The sequence below is a fragment of the Panthera leo genome, chromosome A1 (assembly GCF_018350215.1).
Source record: "Panthera leo isolate Ple1 chromosome A1, P.leo_Ple1_pat1.1, whole genome shotgun sequence".
Classification (NCBI taxonomy): Eukaryota; Metazoa; Chordata; class Mammalia; order Carnivora; family Felidae; genus Panthera; species Panthera leo.
In genome coordinates, this window is record NC_056679.1 from 143,586,033 (window position 1) to 143,597,870 (window position 11,838).

Genomic DNA, 11,838 nt, shown 5'->3' on the forward strand with positions numbered 1-11,838 from the left:
ATATTCCCTGCTTCCCAGTCTCCTATCTTCCTGCTTGCTATAGTCTCTTGTTTTGAGGATGTGACAGGGTGGCATAGATAATAGTCTCAGCAGCCTGCTTGGCCCCTGAGACACACTGTGGCATTCTGGGTTGGTGGTACTCAGCTGGTGACACGTTGTCATCTTGTCATCTTGGGATCTCCCTTTGCCATCATTGTGGAGATTCCCTGTTTTTCTCCGGTCTCTTGGCTGGAGATTCTCTTGGCTCTCCAGTTACCTTTATCTTTTTATTTTCCTTTAGTCTTCCCCTTGCTGAGTTTAATCTCTTCTTTTTGATATAGCACATCCTCCAGTAGATTCTGGAAAAAAGATGCATGGATGGTAAGTTTTTTGAGACCTTTAAAAATGCCTTTAGTCTATGCCCACATTTGATGAGAGTGTAGATAAATTGAAAATTCCAGGTTTAGAATTCTAAAGGTGTTGCTTATTACCTTCTGGCTTCTAGTGCTAGCACAAGGCAGGCCCTTCCAATCTGGAAAATCTTGTATTTCGGCCTTGGAAATTTTCTTGAATTATTTCATTGGCAATTTCCTCCCTCCGTTTTCTCTGTTTTCGATTTCTGGAATTTTTGCTATTTGGCTTTTGGACCTGGTAGTTGAATTCTTGTTTGTCTCTTAGACACATCCTCTTAATTTTCTATTTTCTTTGTTTTCTTACTTTACTTTCTAAGGGCAAGAGTTCAGCTCTATCTCCATTCCTTCTTCACTTTGCTATCACAATCTTAATTCCAGGAGGTCTTTTGTTCACTGCATATTTCTTTGTGTAAGAGAGAAGAAGAAGCACATAATGTTCCATTCTTTTTTCATGTATACAGCATCTTTTCTTAGCTCTCTGATATATTGCCTATAATTGGTTTCTTTTTCTAAAAGTGTTCTTTGTCTTTCCTCCAAGTTGCTTTTTCTTTGTTTGCATCTCTTTCTTCCAAAGTGGAGACTTTCTTCAGATGTCTGGTATTCTTTAACTACCCATGATTAAGGGTTGGGGGATAAAAGGCTGTTTGAAAGCTGTGAATATGTAGGTTGGGCTTGGTAGTCCTAAGCTTTACTGTAGGGTGAGTAAGCCATTTGTTGGGAAAGACCCACCTTTGCACTAGCCAACTAAACCAGAGTTGTCTTTCCTATATCCTTCCAAGAGGGCAAAGGACTGAGTGTCATCATTCTGGGACTGAGAGAAAAAAAGAGCCGGAAATGTCTACATTCAGCATTCAGAAAATAGTCACTTAATCCTCCTGTTTTAAGTGTTCACTGTGCCTTTCAACCCATTAATAGCCCCAGTTCCAGAGACTTTGGGTTTGGTTCTTAGCTCTCCTCAGCACAGTTTAAGAGTATTCTTTCCTACATCTAGGAAGGAAGAACTATTATGTCAGAAAAGCTGAGAAGAATCAAATCTTAGTTTTGGCATTTCTAAAGTCTAAACCCCCAGGACCCAGTTTACATCATTATGCAGCAAAAACTAAAACTTGGAAATAGGACAAAAATGATGACTGTGTGACCATTCTAGAAAGTCTGTGAAGCGTTATCTGACTCACTCAGGGAATGTCCCTTTGGTTGTGGACCAGACATTGTACAACCCTGGTAAGTTAAAGATTCACTTGTAGAAAAATGATAAGGTGTGATGATATATTTAAGGGCTGGGGAGGAGGCTGGAAAATAAAGAAGATAAAACCTAACTCTTATGTGTAGGGCATTAGCTTTTTTAGTATCTTTTTAATAATCTTATTTCAGGATTCCATTTCTCACTAACTATATAATCTCTGTTTCTCAAAATTTCAAGCTTTTTGTCTTGCTGCCAGTTCCTTCATTAATGAGCTAAGAAAACCTTGGTTTGAATTAGCCCTCTGTGTAAGGGAAATAGGATTTTATTTTTTAAAGAATTCGAGAATGGTGCTTATACACCAAGAATGAAATATCCGGAAGACTAAGGCTCAGTGATAATAAGTTGTCTTTCCTGAACTTTCTTCCCAGATTAAATGAAGGGTCCCCAGGCTGGGAGAAAGAAGAATCAGGGAAGCCAAAGAGCTTAGAAACTGGAAGGTGCTAAGAAGAAGTCTGAGCTACAGAATGTAAGTAATTTACTTTTTATACAGTGGATCATTTTGTACTTCTGTTGTGTATTATACTCAGTAATATAGCGTAAACATCTTCATAGGCCAACAAATTGCCTATATATGATATATATGGCCTAGAATATGATTCTTCATTGCTACATAGCATTCCACCCCATGAGCTATTTTAATAGTTTAGAAAAACTCTGAACATTTCTCTTTCCAACTGGTAGGCAAACTCCATCTTAGTTATTTTAGTTATTAAGTCCTGAGTTAAAAGACCATCTCCTTATTGGAAAAAAACCTAGACTGGGTAGAATCCAACAAACAGTTTTAGTCAAGGATCTAGTGACCATAGTTGGCAAAGCCAAGTTAGCTTCTCTTGTAGAAAACTCTTTAATGAAGCTGGTCATGTTTAATTCTGGATGGCCATACTAGGGCAACACTTACTTGACACCATACAAGGAGAGCTCTAGGAATGGAAGACAGTGGATTCAGGGAGCCTCCCCAATGCATGTCTTAAGTAATAGCAAAACCTAGCTTTCTGCCCACCCCTAGCCCTGTTTTCCTGCACAGCCGGTGATCGGGAGGCAGGGATGTGCCTGCTGATGACAGGCTGGTGCTGGGCTTCTCTCAGCCTATAAACAGAAAGTAATAAATGGGCTTGCTCGAAAAGGCATGGGGGAGACTGCCGTGGACTTCCACAGCTGATGGAAGGATTCCTAATGTGGACAGAGATACTAGTGTCTAAAGGGCCCCAATCCCATGATGGAGTCTGCAATGGCCTTGGTATCCCCTGAAGTACACTTGTTAGTAGAAGTCTCAGAGTTGATCAGTTACCTTTCCCTGAGATGCTGGTTTGAATCATTCCCTGTTTGGGGTGAGGGGGTTGGGGGCTTACTTTTACCATAAATCAAAACGCTTCCAATTGAGATCTATGTGGGATTGGGGATTTTGTTGTTAGTGTGTGTGCACGTGCCTGTAGCTTTGAAAAACACGGCGTGTTTGGATCAAACAGCAGCATTTGGATAACTGTGGTTTGGTTAAAACAGATTTCTATTTGCTCTTGCTATTATGTACATTTTATTCTGAAAATCACAGACACTTAGAATCTATTCAACAGGGTCACAAGATAGTTTTTAAAAGCTCATTCCAGTGATAGAAACAAAATACAAATTCCTAGTTTCTTTAAGAGAAAAGAAAATGTCACTTTCTTCCCTCAAGTGTTGAGAGAAAAAAATAATATTTGCATTATAAATCCTGATACTAAATTATAGGCAAAAATGTGACCCATGGAAGTTATTTTATTGTTCTGTAGTTTTGTGTTATATTCAGGGTATATTATCTTCGTTAGTTGGAAAAGCAAAGTTAGAATCATATGCAGACTTTCTTGGTAATTCATTTAATTTCCTGTTTTCTGTTTTTTTTGGTGACTTCTGTAGAAGGACTATTTAAAAAGCTTCCCTTTGAGAATGGCCCAAGGAGCAAAGGAAAACTTCTATTTTAATGCTTTATGAGTTGGAGAGAGGAATGCATCTCACAAAGCCTAAGCACCATTCCAAACAGTGACAAGACAAAGTTGAGCTGAGTGAGAGAACAAACTAGGGGCAAAGTCGTGGGTTGGGGAATGGAGGTTAGTGTTCATCTGCTTCATAAAAGAGAGTGATGATCTGTTTTCCACCTGTGAAATGGTAGAATGAGTGATTGAAGTCCAGTTGTCTTAACATCAGAAAAATAACATTGATTTCAGAAACTAATACATAATAGTATATGTATATATGTGTATGTATGTAACTTGTACACACCAAAAATAAGAATGATCATACCATTAGTGGTTCTCAAAATTAAGATGGCTTTTTCCCCTGCTTGAAAAAGAAAACCTTAGCCAACCGAAGGAATAGACTTCAACACTCTGACCCTGCTGTCCAGCCCCCTTACCTTCCCCACACAGATCCTGTAGACTAGAACAGTTGGCATTGGTCACAAAGGCAGTTGACATGAATAAAACAGCTTTATCCTGGATTCCAAGATACCTGTGCAATGCTTTCCCTGAAGACTCTGGGCTTTCCCAGCTATAGAAACCACCCCCTTTCCCTTACTTTTCTCCAGGAGGACAGAGGAATCCACAGACTGTCAAGAATATCAGGTCTCCACCCACAAAGCAGAAAGCCTTGGAGAGGTGACACTTCCAAGATCATATTGTTTAATGTGTTTGCTATACCTTGTGAGGGACAATGGTCTTAAATGTTTTTGAAGTACAAAAGCTGTTCATTCCAAGGGGACTATCATTTTGCTAAGAATAGGACAAAGAGGTCTATCCACCCTCATCCTTAACCTCCTCCCTGTCCCTAAAAAAGAACTGGATTAAAGGGCACATGTCAGAAAATCTGATCTGGAGAACATGTGATGAAGTTTTATCCTTCATGAAAAGAAAATGTTCTGTTTTTCCCATTATAAATGCCTTGGTTCCTGCCAAGCCTCTTTTTATCCCAAATGTCAGAATATCCTGGTATAACACAGCAGAGATAGGGCAGCACAAACACTGAGTTATAATTTAATTCAATGTATACTCATTGAGAACTGTTATACTAAGAATACCTTCCTCAAATCTCTTCCCCTGTCACCAGTAAAATAGTTTTTGATACTAAGAATTTCATTTTTAAAAAAAATTCTCCCACTAAATAAGACCGTGATGTTTCCATCTGGACTTTGCCATGGGCACCCTGGGCTGGAAGTATAAAGTACAGTCTTTCTCATGTTCTGGGAAATTCTTGTGGCCCAGTACAGGTAGCACCACTTTGAGCATCTGGCCAGTATTAGGGACTATACAGAGGGGCCAGCATGGCCATTTGCTTCCCAAGGCCAGGTGGTCATGAGAGACCTAGCAGGCAGGGACTATCAGTGCCTACCATGAAATAGGCGGTCAGTAAATGTTGAGATCTGAAATCTCAAGATCGGAATGATCAATATGCACTTTATTGGCTCTAAAAATAGACTCATCTCTTCTTGTACTGGCTCAGAGAAGTGTGAGTATTCATGTAGTAGAGGAGGTTGTTTAAGGCAAGCAAAGCTCTGTTCTTTTTCAAACATGCCTGTTTCAAACACACTGTTCTTTTTTTTTTTTTTTAATGGCTTCTATTTCTTCTTGCATTGCCTTAATCATTTGAACAGAAGGGCTCCTCTTTAAGGCTCTTTAAGATGGAACAGAATGTTACCTTTAGGTTCCCTGCTTTGCACAGACCCCCAGCCTTGTCTCCTACCCCTAAATCTATGTCTTTGTCCAAAACGCCCTTGGGCTCCCTCCACACCAGCTCACATGCATGGCACTGGTTTTTCTTTGTTTCCGGCACTCAAGAAGGGAATTATATATATTGTGGGAGGGGTCATATCTACAGCAGCTCAGATTCTCCTTATTGCAGGAAGTTCCTCCCATCTCCTTTACATCATGGAAAAAGTATTCTTTTAAGTTTAGAGATCTTGTAAGAATAATGTATGACCTTTAAGAAATGAATGCAACAAAATTAATACAGCTTAAAGTCTAACAGCATGAGTTTATATAGATCATATAAACTCTGTTTCTTCGTTCTCAAATATAAAAGCTGTTGCTTCCCTCTCCCACCACCACCCATTGGATATCATTATTTACAGGGAGAATTCTATTTCTTAGAATCATTATATTTTTGTCAGTAGAAGGGGAACTCAGATACCTTCAATGCCAGGGAGATACCACAGATAAGTGACTCTGACCAGGTGTAAGCCACCAGGGAGAGATGCAGGCTGGAGTAAAATGAAGACCTCTCTCTCACACAAAGGAAAAAAAAGAAGAAGAGAGACTCACTTACATGTTGCTGTCATTAAAAGAAATGTCGCAAATTTTCTTGTCCCCAGCTTTCTTTTAACAACAAATTCTGAATAGCATCAGAATATATAGATAAATTGGTCAGAGCCTGAGCAGACATGCAGGCCTGGGCCTGATTTATGAGAAGGTTTGAGGACTGTTGTACAAGGGTGCAGCTCAGGGTTTCCCCACCTTAACCTAAGCAACCACAGAAAGCCTTGTGAATCACTTAGCAAGTCAGAATCTTGCACCTGTTTCACTCAGAGAGGACTCCAGAAGCCCTGACACCATCACTTCCCTGTCACAAGGGGCTGGGGGCCAGATTTTCGCCTATGAAGTATCCTGAGAAATTCTTTTCACCCGGTAAACAAAGCCTGACTGAAACCCCTTCTGATATATAGACCCTGGCCGAGTAGTCTGTGTGACCTCGTGCAGGGCCAAGAATTGCTTTTGGTCACTCTGTGGCATTACATATGTCTTAAAGGGGTTTGATTATGCAAGAAAGGTGTGGTGTGGTGTGGTGGCAAGAACAGGCTTTTGGAACAAGATCGACCCACTTCTGAATGCCAGTGTTGATGAACAGTGAGTGCATCACTGTCCAGTCAACAACGCTTTCTGAATGTCCGCTAGGTGGTGGGCACTGTTCTAGACCCCAAGGAGACAATGGTGAACAAAGCAGAAAAGTCCTTGCTTTGGGGAAGTTTACATTTAGCTGGGGGGAGACTGGTAATAAATAAAAAATTAATTAAATGACATAGTAGGTTAGAAGGTGATGGGTGCTGAGGATAAAATCAAGTAGGGACCGTGAATGGAGAGTGCAATTTAGTGTGTTCAGGGAAGCTTCACTGAGCAGAGGACCGTTGGGCAAAGACTTGAAGGGGGTGAAGGAAAGAGCTGTCAAAATGTGTGGGGAGTAGGGTTCCACGGGAAGGTCCTGAGGTCGCTTCAAGTAACAACAGGGAGGCCAGCACGTCTGGATGGAATGGGGTGGGTGGGAGTGGTAGGAAATAAGTGGCTAAAGGCGATGAGGGGTGATCAGGCCATTGCAAGTACTTACCGTGAGCGAAATGGGGAGGTGCTGTGGGGTATATTTTAAAGGATTTCCTGATGGATTGAATGAAGTCTCAGAGAAGAATATTCAAGAGGGAGCCCAAGGTTTTTGGCTTGAGCAACTGGAAGAGTGGAGGTGCCATCAACTGAGACAGGAAGGATGTAGGAGGAACTGATGGCAGGGAAGGGCAGAATCAGGAGTTCACTTTTGGAATTGTTCGGCGAAGATGATGAATAAACTGTGGCATAGGAGTCTGAAGCACACAAGAGAGACCTAAACTGAGGATATAAATGTGGGATCATGTAAATGGTATTTAAAATTGTGGGAATCACTGATAGCACTGACGAGTGATGGTAGAGAGGGAAGAGAAGAGGTTCTAGGACTGAGCCCTGGGACACATCGACACAGTAGCCCAGCTACTGTGGAGGATCTGGGTGGCTGCAGGGGTGATAGGGTTAGGACCAAGGCACTCATTTTTCCCAGCTGCTAGCAGTTAACAATCTACTCCCCACCTCAAGGAATTGCCCTCTGCTGAAGGAGGCTACCACACCCCAGGTTATACCCTCATCCCAGGGATGGCCTGGGTCCAATTACTAGTCAACTTAGGGGTTTAAAGCCCACCTAATATCTAATTTCAGAACTCTGAGGGGCCCTCCCAGCTCCAGAGCATTTGTGGTATCAATCAAAGCCATTGTTGTACCTGCTTCGCTGTTCAGCTTCTCCCTTGGCCTAACCCCACTGCCTTCAAGTCCTTGCAGGTGGTGTTTCCAGGAGCACCCCTGTATATAGATCTCTACCTCGGTTGATTTCTTAGGGGATCTGTTCTAAAACAATAGCTTTGGGCATAGTGCTTGCTTTTACAGTTTCCACATTTGTAACATGGCAATAATTATACCTACCTGGCAAGATCGTTGTAGGGAGAAGAGACTTTGTGTGTACAGTGCCTAGAAACAATGCTTGATTAGTGGCAGGCACTCAAAACTTAAGTCTTGTCAGAATCAGATTTCACTATTCCACTTTCTCAAACACTCAAGAAGATTAGGAAAGGTAGCATTACAGTGCTCAGGAGGTCTGTCTGTCCTTCCCCTGAACTCCCCAGACTACATTCAGATGCTTCTTTTGTGTGCTCTGGCAGCACCCTCCACTTCTCACATCATAATTATAGATGGCACTATTCTAGACTACAATTGCATATTTAATTCTGTCCCATCCCTCTTTCCCATAAGGTCTATATCTGTCTTGTTCATGATTGTGTATCTCCAGGGACTAGCACATTGTAGGCATTTCATAAATATTTATTGAATTGAATTGAATCGAATTGAATTGACACGTGGCAGAGTTTACAGAATAAGGCAAGACTCAGTTTGGCTCAGCTCTGGGAATTAGACTCAAGTAACCTTTATGAAGCCCAAAAAAGACTATCCATCTACCAATCTATCCATCTATCCATCTATCCATTTACTCAAGATTTAAAGAAAACCAATTTGTGCTAGGCACCAGAAACAGGTATCAAACAAGATCTTACAGGCAAGCAGGGGATAGACAGTGGACAATAAACAACCATAAAATCTGCTGTTAAAAAATAAAGGGGGAGAGAGAAAGGCAGCAGGGACTCAGTTAGACAGAGTGATTGGAGACTTCTGAGAAGAGGAAATTTAAGATGACCTGAAAAAATGTGTAGACGCTAGACATGAGAAAGGTAGGAATATTTCAGGCTAAGAAAGATCCTGAAAAGGGGAGAGAAAACCAGTGTGAAGGAAGAAGAGGGTGTAGTACACACTTTGAGAGAATGAGAGAATTATTCTTGGTACTGTTGAAGAGAATGGATTATAGGAGAGCAAATGTGTGGGTAGGAGGGACTAGATCAAGTAAATCTCTTCCTGATACACTTTGAAAGGAACCATGATAGGACTACCTGACAGTGGAGGTGAGGGAAGGGAAAGACTCAAGGATGGCTTTTAGGTTTGGGGCTTGATTCTCTGAGTAGATGGTTATAGGAATAAGAGAGACTGAGGGAAGTAGGCAGGATTTTAGAGAGAACCAAGAGTTCCCTTTAGGAAATGTGCAATTCCCTTTTGGAAACTCGAGAGCCTGCCTCAGGACAGCCAGCTGCACTCCTTGCCCAGACTCTTCTGAGATCGCCTGAAGTTCTTGGGGCCCCCGGGAAGCCTGGGGAAAAGAAGGCCCACAGTGCTGGGGGTGAGTAACCACAGAGAGAACAAAGCATAAAGCAGTGCTTGTCTCCTGCAAAGATCAACACTCGATGTTCTTGGAAACTGAAGTGCAGGAGTTCAAATGTCTGCAGCCCCGTTACCAGAAGGAGAGGTGTTCCCCAATCAGGAAAACTGCTCACATCGAGCTCTCGGCACACTGCCCACGAATCCCTGAAGAAGGGTCCCCTCGTCTCACACGCCACAGGAATGGAAACCAGATCTGAAAGAGAGCACAGGCCTGCCAGTTGGGTGTCGTTCAGACATCTGCAGGCAATTAGGGGCCTCCTCATGCGTCTGGTCCTGCTCACGACTGGCTTTGTGCTAAGAAAAGCACATTTCTTCTGTGACCACCGGTCTGTCTAATCCACAAAGTGTGCTCTGGGACTCATTGGGCTTCTGGGGGTCGAGGATGGGCGAGGAGGGTGGCCGGGAGCCTCATCCCTTACCTTGAGCCCCAGGGGATATGACAGCATCGAAGCCAACCACCAGTTCTTTTCAAGCAAGTGTCGGGAGTAACTCAAGTCCTAATGCCATTTGGCTGTGAGTACCACAGAAATCCTGTCACTGGTCAGCCTGGGTCACAGAGCCCCTGTTCCTCAACTCTGAGGCCTCTCTTTTAATTGCTGTGATTTGGCCAGTTCTCAGCATAGCCCAGTAGTGCACTCTCGATCCATCAGGGACATAGGAAATTTTCTCTTTAGTTACACTTTTCTGTGCCAATGAGATTATTTTAAGGTGCTACCCCCCACCCCCACCGCCATTTCCCCTCTGTGTTAAGGCTATGCTCATTAGCCATGAGAGACTGAATATGCAAATGGACAGTGGCCAGACCATACCTAAAAAGAGAACCCTACCCACAACTTTCAGCAACCTGCCTAGGAAACCAATCCCCTTATGTATAGTAAACAGCCTGGAAGCCAGTCTGCTGTACATGAGGCTTGTGAGAAGCCAGGTTGCCATCTCTTGTGACAATCCAGAAAGCTAATCAATAACTTCTTTAACAGTCAGCCACAGATGGCCAGAGCTTGGTTAATAACTTCCAGATTCCCTAATCCTTGTCCCTGCTTTCAACTTAGGACTAGAGAAAGTCAAATATGCACCTTTAACCAATCATACAGGATGCCCCACTCCTAGTTAGCCAGCCTCCAGCTTCCCCATGGCACCGGCCTCCAAGCAGGTGCACCATAAGCCTTCCCTTTCCTCCACTCTAAAGCTTTCCCACTCCTCTGCCTGCCTTTGAGTCTCTACTAAAACGTATGTGACAGCGGCTGACTCTGCTGCTTTAATAATCTCTGATAAATAGGCTTTGCTTTCTTCATTTGCTTGATCTTGATTTCTGCAGCCATTTATGAATTTTTTTCCTTTATGAGTTTCTGAAAAATAATTTAATAGTACATTTGGACAACATATTGAGTCCTAATGTAATAGGTCAGGTACAATTAATCTGCTGTAACAGACCCCAAATACTATGGCCTAAGTAAGACAGAAGTTCATTTCTCTCCCACGTACCTGTCTGCAGCAGCGGGTGGTCAAGGCCTGGATGGTTAACTGTGTTCCTTGAAGCCACTCAGGGACCCAGATTCCTTTCTCCTTGTTGCTCTACTGTCCCTTGGTGTGTGCAGAAAACAAACTGACTCAGTCCCACGCTGTCTGTGCTCTGTCTGTAGAAAGGAAGAAAAGCTTCCCTTTCAAGGATGTGGTCTGGAAGTTACACACTTCACTTTATCTTATAATTGGTGAGAACTCAGCCTCATAGCCACACCTGGCTATCAGGGAAGCTGGGAAAAGTAGTCTCTGCAGGTCTAACACCTGTGGAATGGGAGAAAGTAGATGTCAGAGGACAAATTGAAGCCTTGCCCACATCATGCTGGGTAAAAAGGGATACAGAGTACACATGGCTTTTGTCCTCAAAGGTTAACCAGTAATGGTTCATGCGTAGGGTAAAGACTAGATCTTCTAGCCAGGCATTTAAGAGCTACCACCCTCTGGCTCTTTCCTCTTTCTCCAAAAAATTCCCTCCTCCCTTCCCTCCCATGTGTTCCTGCCAATGGAGTCATGCCACACGCTGCCATAATAACTACTTTTAATTCAAATTAATTCCTTTGAACATTTATTCTATCAAATTGTTCAAGAATTTTTAAACCACACCCCTGATTGCTGGTGATTGAGGGAGAGGGTGGCATAGCCCCCCACTGTTGGCAGAGAATTTCCCTACCCCACCTCCCAATTGTGCATACCAGACTCTGTTGTCATTAACTCTGTCTGCTCTGGTGCCCAACCATGAATTCAGTCAGGGAGAATGTCCATCTCTCCATCATCATATTCCCAGCACCTGGCTAGGCCCTGGTGCACAGAGTTTGTGTTGGACAAGCAGACTGGGTCATAGCCCTTACTTCTTAGGTCTTATCATCTGAGGAAAGCAACCCCCCCTCCCCCCCAGAATGAAGACTACCCTTCCCTGGCCCTACCATTCACCTGGCAGCAACTCATGAGAATCCAGACAGGCACACTGGGGAAATAACAGAGTTTTAAGCTCATATCATCATTGTGATGGTTAATTTGATGTGGCGGTCTGTCTGGGCAAAGGGAGGCCCAGAGAGCTGGTGTATCTGTAAGGGTATTTCTGGAGGAGATTAGCTTTTAAATCGGTAGA

General features: G+C 42.9%; 1 long non-coding RNA gene across 1 annotated transcript in view; it reads left to right on the plus strand.

The window, feature by feature from the left end:
- The window catches only part of LOC122222116, a 43,694-nt gene extending 39,895 nt beyond the window's left edge, over positions 1-3,799 (plus strand). The window contains exons 3-4 of the long non-coding RNA XR_006203605.1: positions 2,004-2,101; positions 3,526-3,799. This is a non-coding gene — a long non-coding RNA (uncharacterized LOC122222116). The remainder of the gene's footprint in view (positions 1-2,003; positions 2,102-3,525) is intronic.
- The last annotated feature ends 8,039 nt before the right edge of the window (positions 3,800-11,838 follow it).